The sequence below is a fragment of the Felis catus genome, chromosome C2 (assembly GCF_018350175.1).
Source record: "Felis catus isolate Fca126 chromosome C2, F.catus_Fca126_mat1.0, whole genome shotgun sequence".
In the NCBI taxonomy this organism is placed as follows: Eukaryota; Metazoa; Chordata; class Mammalia; order Carnivora; family Felidae; genus Felis; species Felis catus.
This window is the reverse complement of record NC_058376.1, coordinates 63,092,280-63,107,190: the sequence shown is the minus strand read 5'-3', so window position 1 is coordinate 63,107,190 and position 14,911 is coordinate 63,092,280. Positions and strand designations below refer to the sequence as shown.

Sequence of the window (14,911 nt, the reverse complement as noted above, 5' to 3'; positions counted from 1 at the left end):
TATGCAGCCTGGTGAAGGAGCCCGAGAGCACAGGGACCGTGTTCATCCTGCCTTATTATCTCCAGCATCTAGCATATGGTGCCAGAACTACATTTATTGAAATGAGTTGAACTAGATATCTCACTCATGGTTGAAACATTTATTTTATAGGGGGTGGGGGGACCTGTATTTCTCCGTATAACCTTTGAAATGATTTAAAGTTAAAAGAAGTCTTAAGACACAGCTGAGAAAGCTCACTTGGGCTTTATGAGGTAGCATTTTTGTCAAGGGAGGGATGGCTAAAAATGGGGCACATGAGTGGGCCAGGACTGCTTTTTGTGATTAGAGCACAGAAGAACATTTGTGGGCTACATGAGTTAGCAATGTCAGCAACTGCTTAGGAGACAAATGCAATAATACACTCTTCTAGAAAATCTCCACTGGGTGTGTGCACTTGGACAAATTATTTTACCTTTTTTTGGGTTTCGGTTTTTCTCTGTGTTAAATGAGAGGATTGCATTAAAATATACACAATTTAATTCTATCTCTACCATTAAATAATTGTCATTATTTTATCTTCTATTGAGCAAAGCAATTTGGCATTTAAACTTCTGTCTTCATTCAGGGTGCCTGGGTAGCTCAGTCAGTTAAGCATCCTACTCTTGGTTACAGCTCAGGTCATGATCTCTTTGTTTCATGAGTTCAAGCCCCACATCAGGCTCTGCACTGTCAGCACAGAGCCTACTTGGGATTTTCTGTCTCCTCTCTCTCTCTCTCTGCCCCTCCTCAACTCACACTCTCTTTCTCTCTCAAAATAAATATGTTTAAAAAAAAAGAAAAAGAAAACTTCTATCCTTAAATTATTTTTTGAGTCTTAAATGCAGTAACTGTTAAAAATAGTGGATGACATGGGGCGCCTGGGTGGCTCAGTCGGTTAAGCGTCCGACTTCACCCGGGTCACTATCTCACGGTCTGTGAGTTCGAGCCCCGCATCAGGCTCTGGGCTGATGGCTCAGAGCCTGGAGCCTGCTTCCGATTCTGTGTCTCCCTCTTTCCCTGCCCTTCCCCCGTTCATGCTCTGTCTCTCTCTGTCTCAAAAATAAATAAACGTTAAAAAAAAATTAAAAAAAAATAGTGGATGACACTTGTGGATACTATTATTATTTTTCCATTTTACAGAGGAGGAAACACAGATCACAGATAGGTAAGATGTGCAGGGCCATATAGCTAGGAAGGGGTGAAGTCAGAATTGGAATATGAAGCAGTTTGGTTTACAATTTTTTTTTCTTCGTTTTTCTTTATTTATTTTTGGGACAGAGAGAGACCGAGCATGAACGGGGGAGGGGCAGAGAGAGAGGGAGACACAGAATCGGAAACAGGCTCCAGGCTCCGAGCCATCAGCCCAGAGCCTGACGTGGGGCTCGAACTCACGGACCGCGAGATCGTGACCTGGCTGAAGTTGGACGCTTAACCGACTGCGCCACCCAGGCGCCCCAAGAAGCAGTTTGGTTTAGACACTACACTTTGAATCTGTGTTCAGGGTTCATACCTAAGTTTTTCATGCTGATGGGTGGATAAGTCAAGACATGAAAACATAATTCAGCCCAATTTTCCCCAGAGGTGCCAAGTAGATCAATGTGGTCTCAGTAGAATACAGGTGCTAGGACATAAGGAGAAATGATAGAGTGATGCCAAAGAGAACAATGGCAACTATGGAAGTGAGAACATGGTGGAAACATTAGAAGTTTCTCATGAGGCAGAACTGAACTCTAAATACTAGTTTTGTCGCTTCCCAGATGTTGGGTCTTGCAACGGTCATTTAACTGCATCTCAGTTCTTCATCTGTAAACGAATCATAATATTATAAACTTCTCAGGATTATTGTGAGGGTTAAATGAGATTATATACATTACAGCATCTAGCACCTCTACCCTGGGGGCACGGGGAGGTCATGGGACAATCATGAAGATTCACAAGGGTAGAAATTAGATTTGCAAAATAGGTTCCACCACATATCTTAGAACATATTTGTTGTTGTCATCCTTTGGAGGCCTGGTCTAAGAGAGCCCCCTCCCTCCATCTGTATTATAAACCCCTTGAAAACAAAGGCAGGTCTGTCTGTCGTGGTTTGTGTCTGCACAATAGCCAGGTGGTACCAGGTGCGTGCGGGCAAGACTTAATGAATGCTTCATGAGTGATGTTTGGATGGTATCCCCATAGCAGTGTGTATCAGAATCGAGAGAGAGTGGGAGAAGGGAGATGAGCTGGGAGGCTGCTGAGAACGAGAGAAACATTTCCATTTTAAACCTACCAAGTCAGCAGTTCAGAGTATGTATTGATTTGCTTTTTAAAAAGAATATTAATTTCCCTTTTAAAATGTGGGTGAAAGACTAAACAAATTGGGCCTTGGATTTATTTACTAAGATGCAGTCCCTGATTATTCTCCCCTTTAAATCATTCCCCTGCCATACTGCAGGCCCTTCCAAACATTAATATTAATGTTTCCTTGCTTCTGGTCGAGGCTGGGGAAAGTGACATTTCAGAATTCAGATGTAAGAGTAAAAAGCGCCTCGCAATTTCAAATCCAGTGTCTGTACTGTGCCGTGAGGGGAAAAGGAAAATTAGAGTATACAAAAAGGATTTGAAAATTAATAATATGCTTTTAAGATGATTAATCCCCTGTGAGAATGTTCTAGATTTCTATTTGGGCAAAAGGATGCTTAATGTCCAGTTTCAGTTCTGGTCCCACTTCTGTTTTGTGTGAACATAGATTTAATGCTGGTTTTGGTTGAATTTATTCTTTTGTCCATTCATTCAACAAATATTTATTGAGTGCCTGGTGTTCGCCAAACCAAAGATGGTCAATAAGTATTTATTGGCAGGACAGCCAAGCCCCTGTCCTCAGGCACAATTTGGAATCTGTTCCTCTCAGTCCCAGAGGAACCAGAAATACAAGGTCAAACTACAATTAATTCACCCAACTGAAGATAATTGAGTACCAACATAAATCAGGTGCTGTGCTGAGTACTGGTGTTATATGCCAGTGAATGACACTGGATCCCTCTGAGGGGGCTATCAGTCTCATGAAGGCAGCAGATTCACAAAAAGAAAACAGAGGGTGATAAAGGGTGTCCAGGAGAGTAGCAGCAGTTACCTAGGGGAAGACCAGGGAAGCCAGGAGGGGAAAGAGTGTGTAGAGAGTGGCAACAGAATGAAAACAGAAGTGAGCACCTAAGCGTGAGAGTTGAATGTGGACACCAGAGGCAAGTAACCCAAGTGGTAGAAAGATGAGCAACGTCTGAAATGTGCAAACCTCATATTGCCACATCAAAGAACCGGGACTGGATCCCTAAATGCAGGATGAGGTCCTTCTCCAGTGCTGAGTGCAGGAATCAAGCTCATCCTGCTTTCTTTCTGTTCCCTCACTGCCTAGTACAGGCTGAATAAGTATGCAGGGGGGAAAGAAGGGGTTGGAGAAGCTGGTGTGTGAGGGAGTGGGGTGGTGATGACCTGAGCTGGTTTCTCATGCAGAAAAAGTACTCTGGCTCATAGGGAAGAAAACTGGGGCTCGTGAGCTTGAAAATACGGTTGTGTGAATGAGGACAGTGGCAGTAAGCATGGGGTTTTCTGCCCATTGGGAATAGGAACACATTCTGCAGTCTTCTGTGTAGTTTCCATATGTTTAGCTTATATATATAGTCAAGTTAGCTAACATACAGTGTATACAGTGTGTTCTTGGTTTTGGGATAGATTCCCATGATTCATCTCTTACATACAACACTCAGTGCTCATCCCCACAAGTGCCCTCCTCAATGCCCATTACCTATCTGCCCCCTCCCCCATAGATTTTTTATTTTTGATTTTTGTTTGCTTGTTGGTTGGTTGGCCTTTTGCAGAGTTCTCAAATTTTTCTTTCTTTTTTTCTCCTTTCCCCTTAAAGAATTCCCACACATCCAAAATGTGCTTATTTGGTCCCCATATCAGTGTCAGGCACCCAGCACACACTCTCAAGACAAGTTGTGTTTTAGTATTGAGCATTATCTTGAAGTATTTACTCTTCGATTCCACAAACATTCCCCTCTTAATGTATCTCCTTTAGATAATCGCTATTAGCTTGATATTGAGCGTTGTTCAGAAGTGCTAGCTAACACTACGATCTTTAAGTCCCAAATCTATATGAACAAAACTCTTCATTAGGGCTTGCTTTTCTCCAGTATGGTCTGCTTCCTAGTTGCAGAAACGACTGAGTGGCAGGACACCTCCCTACCCTTCTCATGTCCTGCCTCTGTCTTCTCTTTGTTGGCATATTTCCCACTGATAAAGTCAGCATTCTTAGCACCCTCTGGCAATGACAGGGGTATTTCAGACTCCTTGCAGTGGAAAGGTACTTCCTGTGTGAAGTCAAAGTTAACAATGATTTCCACCTTTCAGCTCATGATGAAGTTTTCTATGTTAACCTATTATAAAATGTTCCTGGAGGCAGTTGAAGCAAACTATTAGTGCCGTGAAGGAGGAAAAAAAAACAAACAAACAAAAAAGAAGTTCTATGGGAGCTTAGCAGAGAGTCTTGAAAGTATCTCCCTCAAATAAGTTTTAATCTCTCCAAAAAATTAAATATTTATGTAGATGTGTCTGTAATGAGGCCATGCTAATTCCGGCTGTGAGCTGATGAGCTTTCCTTAAGCGAGGAGAGAGATCATAAGACACCACAAAGAAGTGTTTCTTTCTTCCTTCAGTGGCTGCGCCAGAGGTCTGACCAATTCCCTCTCCCGTTGTCATTGGATGACATCCCCCCAAGAGATGAGTAGCCAGGTCTGTGGCTGGATTATAGGCAGGAGGAGGGCAGAAGAGGTGGAAAAGACTGAGGATGAGGTAGGGCCGGTGGGCAGTGCCATCCGCCTTGTCACTGAGTGACAGAGGCCAACAATTTTCTCGACATGATTAGTACAGGAAAGCAAATTAAACAGTTATTAAAGGGAGGCAGTGAATTGGTACCTGGCAGTAGGCTGTGAGAAGATCTGTCAGTCTTCTTTATTAATTGAAAAAACTGCCTTCCGGGGAATCCTTTCTAAGCATGTTTACTTAGCAAGTAACCTATCATTGTTATTAGCAGCAACTTAATAATAACAATAATAATAATAATAATAATAGCAAATATTTTCTCTGGAATGATAAATCTTGGAGGGTATTATTATTTTGCTATTATTATTGCTCTTAGTGTGAGAAATGTGTCTCTCTCAGGCAGGGCTCTAATTCCCAATTTTATGAGTACTATATATTCTTATACTTAGGCAAACAGATTTTGTTTATGAAGGACTTTCCCCCCTCCCTGCATTACTACTCTGGAGCTTAACTGTTTCTAAGACAAGCATGCCAGTCTGAGAAGAGGGTGTTATATGCCATCAGCGGAATTTTACATTTTCAAATAATGAGCAAGGGAGCTGCAATGTTCCTGAATGCTCAACGGCATATAAGCTTGGATTTTGAGTTTGCTTTCATTTATTTCATCCAGGCATAAGCTGGACAATGATTAGCTATATTGTGGCAGGGATGTCAGTGTCAGATAAGAAAATGGACTCTCCTTTAGCGTTCCTTCTAACCCTGAAAATCAACAGTTCCGTGTTTGATGATGCTATACAAAGAATGCCCAAATGATCAAGAGAAACCTGTGCCACTTCTGGGAAAATAGCACTGCTGGATTCCTGCTTCAAATAATTATAAGGAGAACTTCTTTTTCTGAGCTCCCTAACCCTTGGCCAGTGAGGGCAATGTCAGGAACACTCCATCAAATCTAATGTTTGGGTTAAGGAAAAAAAGTGAAGGATTATTTTCTTGCTACTTATGATGTTCTGTGAACATCTCAGGTAGAATACAGACCTGAGATATGCCCATTAGTCAACTGAGACTCACTCCTAGCAGCTGAGGTCCAGAGTGGACTGAAAAGAAAATTTAGGCAGGAGTGTTTTTGTCTCTTTTCATCCCATCTCCTCGCTCTTTCGTGCACACACATACACACTCACACACACACTCATGCACACACATGCACACACATGATTTTGCTCTTTGTTTTCTACACTTTTCTCACTATTTGTCTCCAAGGAAAAGTTCTTTATCCCAGTTTGTACACCACTTCCTTCCTTGTCCTTTGTCAATAAAAGGAAGCACCTTCTAGACCAGTGCTTCTCAGTTTTATTTCAACATTAGTGTGTCTAAGAATCACTGTGGATTTTGTCAAAATGCAAGTTTTAATTCAGTGCATCCTGGGTGGGACTTGACATTGTGAATTTCTAGCAAACCCTTAGATGATGGAGATGTTTTATCAGTGGAGCACACTCAAAGCAGGAAGGATCTAAACCAGCTTGCTTGTCTTGTTTACTTTGTCCTTCCTAAAGAGTGACTAAGGAATAACATAATCTTCTTCCTCTCTCTCCTGGCCTCCACCAGAAGTGGAGTAAGAGGGACAGCTACAGGGCTGAGTATAAATGATTCACACCACAAGGAGATAACAGTGAAATGGGACACTGCCTCTTTTCTCTTGCCTGACAAGTATTCTGACTTGCAGTGGCCAGAGGCAGAAAACGGTTCAGAACCATATTCGTCCAGTAACCAAAACTGTTGGTGAAAGTGGATAAAAGCTCTAAAGACTTGAGACTTGAGATAAACCCACATATCTGAAGTGTCATATTGGCCAAAGATCTCAAGGCATATATTTTTTAAGTTTATTTATTTATTTTGAGAGAGAGAGAGAAAGAGAGAGAATGGGAGAGAACAAGCAGAGGGAGAGAGAATCTCAAGCAGGTTCCACTCAGCTTGGAGCCAGCTTGTGATGTGGGACCAATTCCTATTCAGTGAGATCATGACCTGAACCGAAATCAGGAGTCAGATGCTTAACTGACTGAGCCACCAGGCATCCCTCAAGGCATATGTTTTCTTTATTTTATTTTATTTTATTTTATTTTATTTTATTTTATTTTACTTTTTAATGTTTATTAATTTATTGAGAGCTAGTGTGTGAGAGGGGGAGAGGGCTAGAGAGAGAGGGAGACACAGAATCCGAAGCAGGCTCTGCGCTGTGAGCACCGAGCCTGATGCAGGGGCTCGAACCTATGAATTGTGAGATCATGACCTGAGCCTCAGTTGGATGCTTAACCACCTGAGCCACCCCCAAGGCATGTGTTTTCTTATGCGTTTAAGAAGCAATCCTTTGTAAAACACTTACCACCAACTTATAGGAAATTTGACAGTGGTTGGTATGTTTTACCCTATAATTTTATTTTTATACCATCTTAAATTTCTTATTTGCAAGGCACACTAAAGAACTGTAGAGAATTAGAGAAATAAAGGTGGAAAGGGAGGAGCAAAATTGTGCTAGTTAGGTTTAAATTACCACTCTGAGTGGTGAGAAGGAGGGGTAAGGGATATAATGTTTGACTCCAGAAATTCAGGGATGGCAATTCTATCGTTTACAGTGAAAACTCAATGAAGGGCTAACTCAGGAAAAAGAAGATGGAAATAAGGAATATAGGAGGTTGGAGAAAGTGCACAGAGAGGTAGAATTGAAGATATATTCTAAAGGAGATGAGGGAGAAGGGAGTAATCTGATATAGAATACCAGATGCTTTGCCTGATAGTGTTCAACTTGCCTGGTAAAAAAGAGTGACCAGGCTAAAGAAATGAATTTCTATTTTGAATGATACACTTCTATACATAATATTCTGTTTTGGTAAAATATGTTGAGGGCAAGAATTTCATCTATTTATCTCTGAGTCTTTCTCTCTGACTTTAAGAGACAGAGCCTAGCATGGAACTAGAGCCTAGCATGGAACTTGACACATAAATAGATGCCTAATAAGTGTTGAGTGCAAGGATGGATGAATGAAGGGTAAGATATCATCAAAATTCTTAGTTGTGACCAAATCTCAATGTATAGAGTATTATTTAAGAGACAGATTTTGGGGCACCTGGTTGGCTCAGTCAGTTAAGCTTCCAACTTCAGCTCAGGTCATGATCTCATGGCTTATGGGTTCAAGCCCTGCATCAGGCTCTGTGCTGACAGCTCAGAGCCTGCAACCTGCTTCAGATTCTGTCTCTCTCTCTCTCTGCTCCTCACCTTCTCACTCTATGTCTCTCAAATAGGTAGATAGGAATCAGATAGATATTAAAATATATAATGTAACACAATTTAATCTGTATCTTGATTTGATAAGAGTGGGAGTGAGTAGGAAAATAAGGACAGGGATAGTTACCTCTTTAATACTGGTGCTTTATTGATGATCACAACCAGCAAGGAAGTCAAAAAGAGGATTCTTCCATTCCTGTGGAAATAACAAGGAAGGGAACAACATCTGGTCCTTTCTTTCTCAATTTTCAATGAGGAAAAAAACTACACATGTCTACTATGCATCCCTTCAAAGACTTTGACATTCCATGATCCTGACATAAGTTGTGGGATAGGGAAATTTTATGAACTTGTTTGAGGTGGAGAAATCAGAAGGCAAAGACTCTTACTAACTGTGAGTCTTCTGCCCATCTTCCCATCCCTAATAAGAACCAGGGAACAGTAAAGGCATCACTCAAGAAAGAACACTAGCAGGAATGGGGACAAATCTCAGCATGTCCCTTTTTCCAGGACCCTCAGTGTCCCCTTGGATTTCAGCCACAAAAATATAATGCATTTCAGCATAAACCTGTAACAGAGATCAATTGTTATCAACCAGATGACAGCTGAGAGAGGGGACTCTGGGGAGACACTCCAAATCTCCCTTGAGACGTCAGATTTGGGTTCACATCCTGAAAGAAGATGCAAGTGCTTTTCTTTGTGACCAAAAGAATCTTTGTAATGTTCCACATGCTAACTAGTATGTTTTTCTAAGTTTCTGTTTTTTCGTATTTCTTTGCATCTCACACATTACCATTCCAATAACCCCTCCAACAACTTAGTTTTCCTAATCTATCCAATTAGTAATATATGTAAAGACATTTGTGAGAAGAAAGCCCACATCTTCCTGCCTGTTCTCCTTCATACTTGAACATTAGGTCCAGTACAGATCATCAGCATAGTGCCCCCTCTGAGGTGCTTTGAGTGAGGTCTCAGCAAAAACACACTTTTGATTGCTTACGGGAACAGGGTTAATTGCCAAACTCAATGCTTACATGCACAGACAGGCAAGCGTGCCTTGCCAGCTTACAAATACATGAAAATCAAATTACCCAGCTAATAGGCTAGATGTGGTTTGGGTTTTTATCCTCCTTTTACTAACATTCACCCACAGAGGGAAGGGTTAAAGATGGGACAGTCAGCTCACACTGAACATATCCTTTTTGATTCTAGAGTGTTTTTAGCTTCATTTGTAACATTTCTTGTTTATTTCATTTTCTTTGTTTGCAGGCTTGGGAAATTAGTCATTTTCTCAGAGAAAATCAGATAGTGGACATAAATCATTTGATCTCTAGGGCATTCATTTTAAACCATCTCAAAGTTCTCACTTCCCAAAGTTCTTATCATCTACTGACTGAGGAAAGAATGGATGGCTACCCTCTTCTTGCAGATAGACAGTTATTCACATAATTTAAAACCCCACCAGACAAGTAATTATACATCATCTCCCCCAAGGTATCTTCTACCGAGAAGGCAGATGACAGGGGATGTTTCATATGAGATGGTGAAAGGGGGCCAGGGTCCTACATTGAGAGCTATGTCCTGCTGTCTTTACTCACAAAGGAAAAAAGTGCTTTCATCAGAGATTTCACCTAGCAAGTGGACTCTATAGATGAATGGAAGGGATGGATAATGTATTCATACCTCCTTAAAACACAATTCTAAAACAACGTGGCAAAAAGCATAAAATAGCAGGGATGTATGGCAACTACTTGAAAAATTAGAATGATTTATATTACCATAGCATCTACTAAAGTCATATAACCTCTCTGAGCCAAATATTAAGCATTTTTTCATTAGTAGGGTAGAGAAAAATAATAATGCTATTCTCCAAGTTTTGGGTTTTTTAAAAAAAAACTTTTTTGAGGCAGGGGTAATTAAATTATATTCACTCAGTGACTTGAACATACCAAGTATTTACTAAACATTCATCATCATCATTATTTTATTTTGTGAAGTTTTAGAATATGGACTCTTAACCTTTCACTACCAAGTTCATGTTATGTTTTTGTTCTGTGTTTTGTGTTGTTTTGTTTTTGTTTTTTGTGTGTGTTTGTTTTTTAATCAAGGTCCTACGTTTGGGAATATTTTCATATCAAAAATATTGTATTAATCATGTAATAATTAACTTGTCCTCCTATTTTTAACTGAAGATACAGCTATCAATTATATCTTCAGATGTTTTTTTTTTATTTTTTTTAACGTTTATTTTTGAGACAGAGAGAGACAGAGCATGAACGGGGGAGGGTCAGAGAGAGGGAGACACAAAATCTGAAACAGGCTCCAGGCTCTGAGCTGTCAGCACAGAGCCCGATGCGGGGCTCGAACTCACGGACTGCGAGATCGTGACCTGAGCCGGTCGGAGGCTTAACCGACTGACCCACCCAGGCACCCCATAGCTTCAGATGTTTTTGATAGCAAGATGTTTTAACACACTGAGTTCGTATTCCAGTTCAAAGTGAAGAGGATGATATTTTAACTAAAACATGTTAAACCATGTAGTCTCATCTTAGATGAATATGAGCTGATTAGTAAAAATATCTCAAGGACCTAGGTGTTCGGAGTCCCTGGGCAAGGACGCATGGCTGCAAAGTCATTTTTACAACTAAAGCTCTATGATGCTGTGGTTGAAGATTCTCGGCTGCTATGTAAGGCCAAGCTAAGGATACATAGTGTAATTTCAGGGACATCGGAGGGTATTTATACCCTTTCCCAAATCCCATCAATGGGATGACGCCTGTAATTTAGCTATAACTTCAGAAGCAGGATCACAATTAATGCAAGAATAATAGAAGAAACAATATTTTAATCGACTATTCAGTTAACATTTATTGTAGGTCAACTATATGCAGCCATTTGCATATATTATAAATGAAATATTTAAGCTGGGGCAGAAAAACGTGAGGGAAAAAAATCTTTGAGCTGTGTTTGCCTGAGTGCTAAAGGGCAATGAAGAAAAACTCAAAATGAGTTGAGGATGGCACAAGGAGCCAATTTTCTTTGAAGTGACCAAGGTTCAAAACCTAGGGATCAAGTAATCAAGGACTGAAGAGTACAAATTTGTACTTGGGACTGATTTTGTCAAAATGGTCTCTTTCTAATCTGTGCGTATAGGACATTGTAAGAGGGACCCTCATCTGCTTTTTGAAACATGACATGCCACTTTAACATAGCAGGCCACATAAGTTAGAGCAGAGTTCCTCTCATCCCGTTGATGAGGCAGGGCACCAGGACCAACTCCAGCCATCTGCTGTCCTTCAGAACCGCAAAAGGTCCTGGAGCTAACGCAGCTCTGTAGCACTGGAAGTATGAATGAACAAAGAAGGAGGTGACCCCTAATTCTTGTCTCTGCACACAGTAGGAGCTATGGATAGAATGGTGGAACAAAGAGTCTACTCCTGACTCTCACTGGTGGCAAAGACAGCTCTTCTTATGCCAGGTGCTCTCTTAGGTGCCTATCATGGGAGGAAGAGGTGAGGCTCAAACCCCAACTCCTGTGTGGAGGAGACATCATAGGGGCTGGTGCCCCTTACACGATGACGGATCATGAGTTAAAAGCTCAGTCAAAATATGTTCTTGAAACAGCCCAAACACGTAGTTTCCCTGCATTTGAGAGAAAAAGCTTCTGTACATATATCTATCTACCCATGCCTTTTGCAAGGTTCTCAAGGACAGGTTTGTGTTTGGGGAGGTTTTGTTTTGTTTTCTTTTCATCATAAACTGTCTTTTATTCCTTTTTTTTTTCTTATACTTTTGAGTGCTTTATTTCCAAGCATACAGAAAACATTTCAAAGCACTGTGTACCGAGTTAAATATGGGTGTCTGCCTTTCACCACTTTCTCTTGCTTTCACCATGTCCTAGGAGAAACACACTTGCATCAGCATATGATTAGCCCAATGTGAAGCACCCCAGTAAGCTATGTGCAAAGGACAGAGGAGGAAAGGATTATTAACTCTACCAGAGGGGGCCAGAAGTCAGGAGATATGTCAGAGAGGAGGTTGTTGGCTGAAAAGAGGCTGAGCAAAAGTTTGCAAGGAAGATGAGGAGAGGTGGCAAAGGTAGAGCATCAAGATGCATGGGGTATTTTTAGAACTTCTAATAATCTGGTGTCTTCCCCCTATACACTGCTTATAGTGATACTTCTGAAGGTAAATGCTATAAAAGAGGTGGAGATCTGGTTAGGGAAGACTTTGTATACAGTGCTGTCTAATTGTATTATCCAAATGATAAAGTAGATAAAGTAGGACTGGTGTGGGCTGAATTGTGTCCCTCTCAAATTCTGTGTTGAAGCCCTAATCCCCAGTACCTCGGGATATGACTGTAATTAGAGACAGGACCTTTAAAGAGGTGAATAAATGAAAATGAGGCTGTTAGGGTGGGTGCTGATCCCAGACTGCAAAGGATCCCAGATTCCTTTTCCTTGTAAGAAAAGGAAGTTATGGGACACCTGGGTGGCTCAGTCGGTTAAACATCTGACTTCGGCTCGGGTCATGATGTGGCAGTTCCTGAGTTTGAGCCCCGAGTCAGGTTCTGTGCTGACAGCTGAGAGCCTGGAGCCTGCTTCAGATTATGTGTCTCCCTCTCTGTCTACCCCTCCCCCACTCGTGCTCTGTCTCTGTCCCTCTCTCTCTCTCTCAAAAATAAATAAACAAAAAAACATTTTTTAAAGGAAGTGATGACACACAGGGAGATACCAGGAATATGTGTGCCCAAAGGAAAAGAAGGCAACTGTCTCCAAGTCCAGGAGAGAAGCCCCAGAAGAAACCAGACCTTTGTCCTAGACTTGTATCCCCCAGAGCTTTCTGTGGGGTCACCCACTCTGTGTGTGACTGTCATTCTATTACAGCCCTAGAAAATTAATACAAGCACCTTTATCTGCAGAAGCCTTTTCAAAGAGAGGATTGGTATGTTCAAATAGGGCCTTTAGAAGTCTAAGTATGTTGATAGTGTGATCCTTTAATTATCTTAATAATCTGACGTTGTTTTGTTTAACAGTCTCTTTTTTGGACCATCATAAAAGATAACTTATTTTGTTACTTTGACCAAGAAGTCTAGGGGTCTAGAGAGTGAAACCCAGCATACTCAAACCAGTTAGTGCCACATTTATTCAGTAGACCATGCAATATTCCCAAAGGGGGAGAGATGTGATTTTCCTCTGGCAAGAGGAATAAAACTATCAAATCTGTAATAAATAGAAATCCTTTTACCTTTCACACATTTTCATAATTTCCCCTGCTGCTTCAGCTAATTAATTATCAATGCTATTTGTGTTTAGACAAGGGGGTTTGTCTCCTTCACAGCCCATCTGCTTCTTGGTAACCTTGCTGTGAAGTCATTGCAAAGCAGAGTTGCTGATAAAGCTATCATCTCCATGGCAACCCGCTGCTATGTCACAAACACAGGAGTGTGACCTCACTGAAGTTAAAAGGAGAAATCAAACTGGTGTCTGTTGTGTGAAGCGATAAGAGTTTTTAATCAGACACACAGTTTACTTATTTATTTATTTTTCAGAAATACAGGAGAGAAGGATCCTTCTAGAGGAATGTTACTGCAATAACCTTGCTGCTAATTACTCAGTATGAAATGGATATTTTTATGTTAGGAGCACAATATAAATGTATAGCTGCTTATACTTGGGTAACATGTCCTATGAAAATATGCTGTGATTCAGAGAGGTCTTTTCTGGGCAGATTCCTCCTTTCTTCACTTGGCTTTGCATTTATTTCTATTTATTGTCTTAATAATGGCAACAACTAGCATATACTACTTACAACTTGTCAGATCCAGCAACCCATGAGATAGGGACCATTGTCTCAATTTTATACATGATGGAACGGAGGCTTAGCAAGGTGGGGGACTTGTTGAAGGGCACTCACACACAGGCAGAGTGGTGGAAGTAGGTGTGGAGCCCTGAACTATGCCTACTAAGCCGGGCTCTTCCCCACTGTGCTGGATGCCTGGCTATGTATCATTTACCCCTCAACATAGGCTTTGCTGTAGATTCTTTTTGCTGGAAAGAGTTTACAGAATGAGAATTTAGTTCCATAAAATCTTACCAGTTGTTAGACAGTGATGAAATTTTAGTAATAAAAGAATTACAGGATATCAGAATTGATTTTGTCTAATTCAGTTTTATAGAGGAGAAAACTTAGTTACTTAGAGGAGAACCTTTACCCAAAGCAACTCAAGGATTATCTGCTGCTACTTTGATCACTTAGAGTTAACAGTTACAAGCTATTCTTGCAAAAGTCTGTATCCATCCCACTTTCTCTAGCATGTGGAAATGACTGTGGTAGTGCCCTGGGGGTGGCTACCTGGCTGTGCATCAGAATGTCTCCGGACAGGTCACCCCAAATGCCCAAACAAGGGTGCTTGTTCTGCTCAGACATCTGTAAGATAAAACCTCAGTTCTAACCAGATAACCTCTTGAAATCCTGTTTAGACATCCTGGAGCCTGCAATAGGAACAACAAGATAAACAAACAAAAGCCAGCAACAGAAAAGTATAGATTTTGTTTTAAATGCCAGTTTTGTGATTCCATTTTACTTCCTTGACAGGATAATTTAGGACAAGTCAGAATTCCTTAAAAAAAAATCAGCTTGAAGTTTTTCCTTAGGGAAAAGTAGTACTTCATCTGTTTTATTAACTGGGATTAACTAAGTAGAAATTAAATTAGTAAGAGCCTAATTCAGTGATTTCTCTTTTGTTTACCCCAATGGCTCTAAACAGGTTAGTTTCTTTCACATCCAACTAATGACACCTTTATTTATCCT

General features: G+C 40.8%; 1 long non-coding RNA gene across 1 annotated transcript; it reads right to left on the bottom strand.

Moving 5' to 3' along the window:
- Positions 1 to 1,355: 1,355 nt before the first annotated feature.
- LOC109503456 lies at positions 1,356 to 13,502 on the bottom strand. Its single transcript, XR_002162432.2, has 3 exons — positions 13,346 to 13,502; positions 8,226 to 8,294; positions 1,356 to 1,821 (listed from the first exon to the last, which is right to left on the bottom strand). It is a non-coding gene; the product is annotated as an uncharacterized LOC109503456 (long non-coding RNA).
- Between the last annotated feature and the right edge of the window lie 1,409 nt (positions 13,503 to 14,911).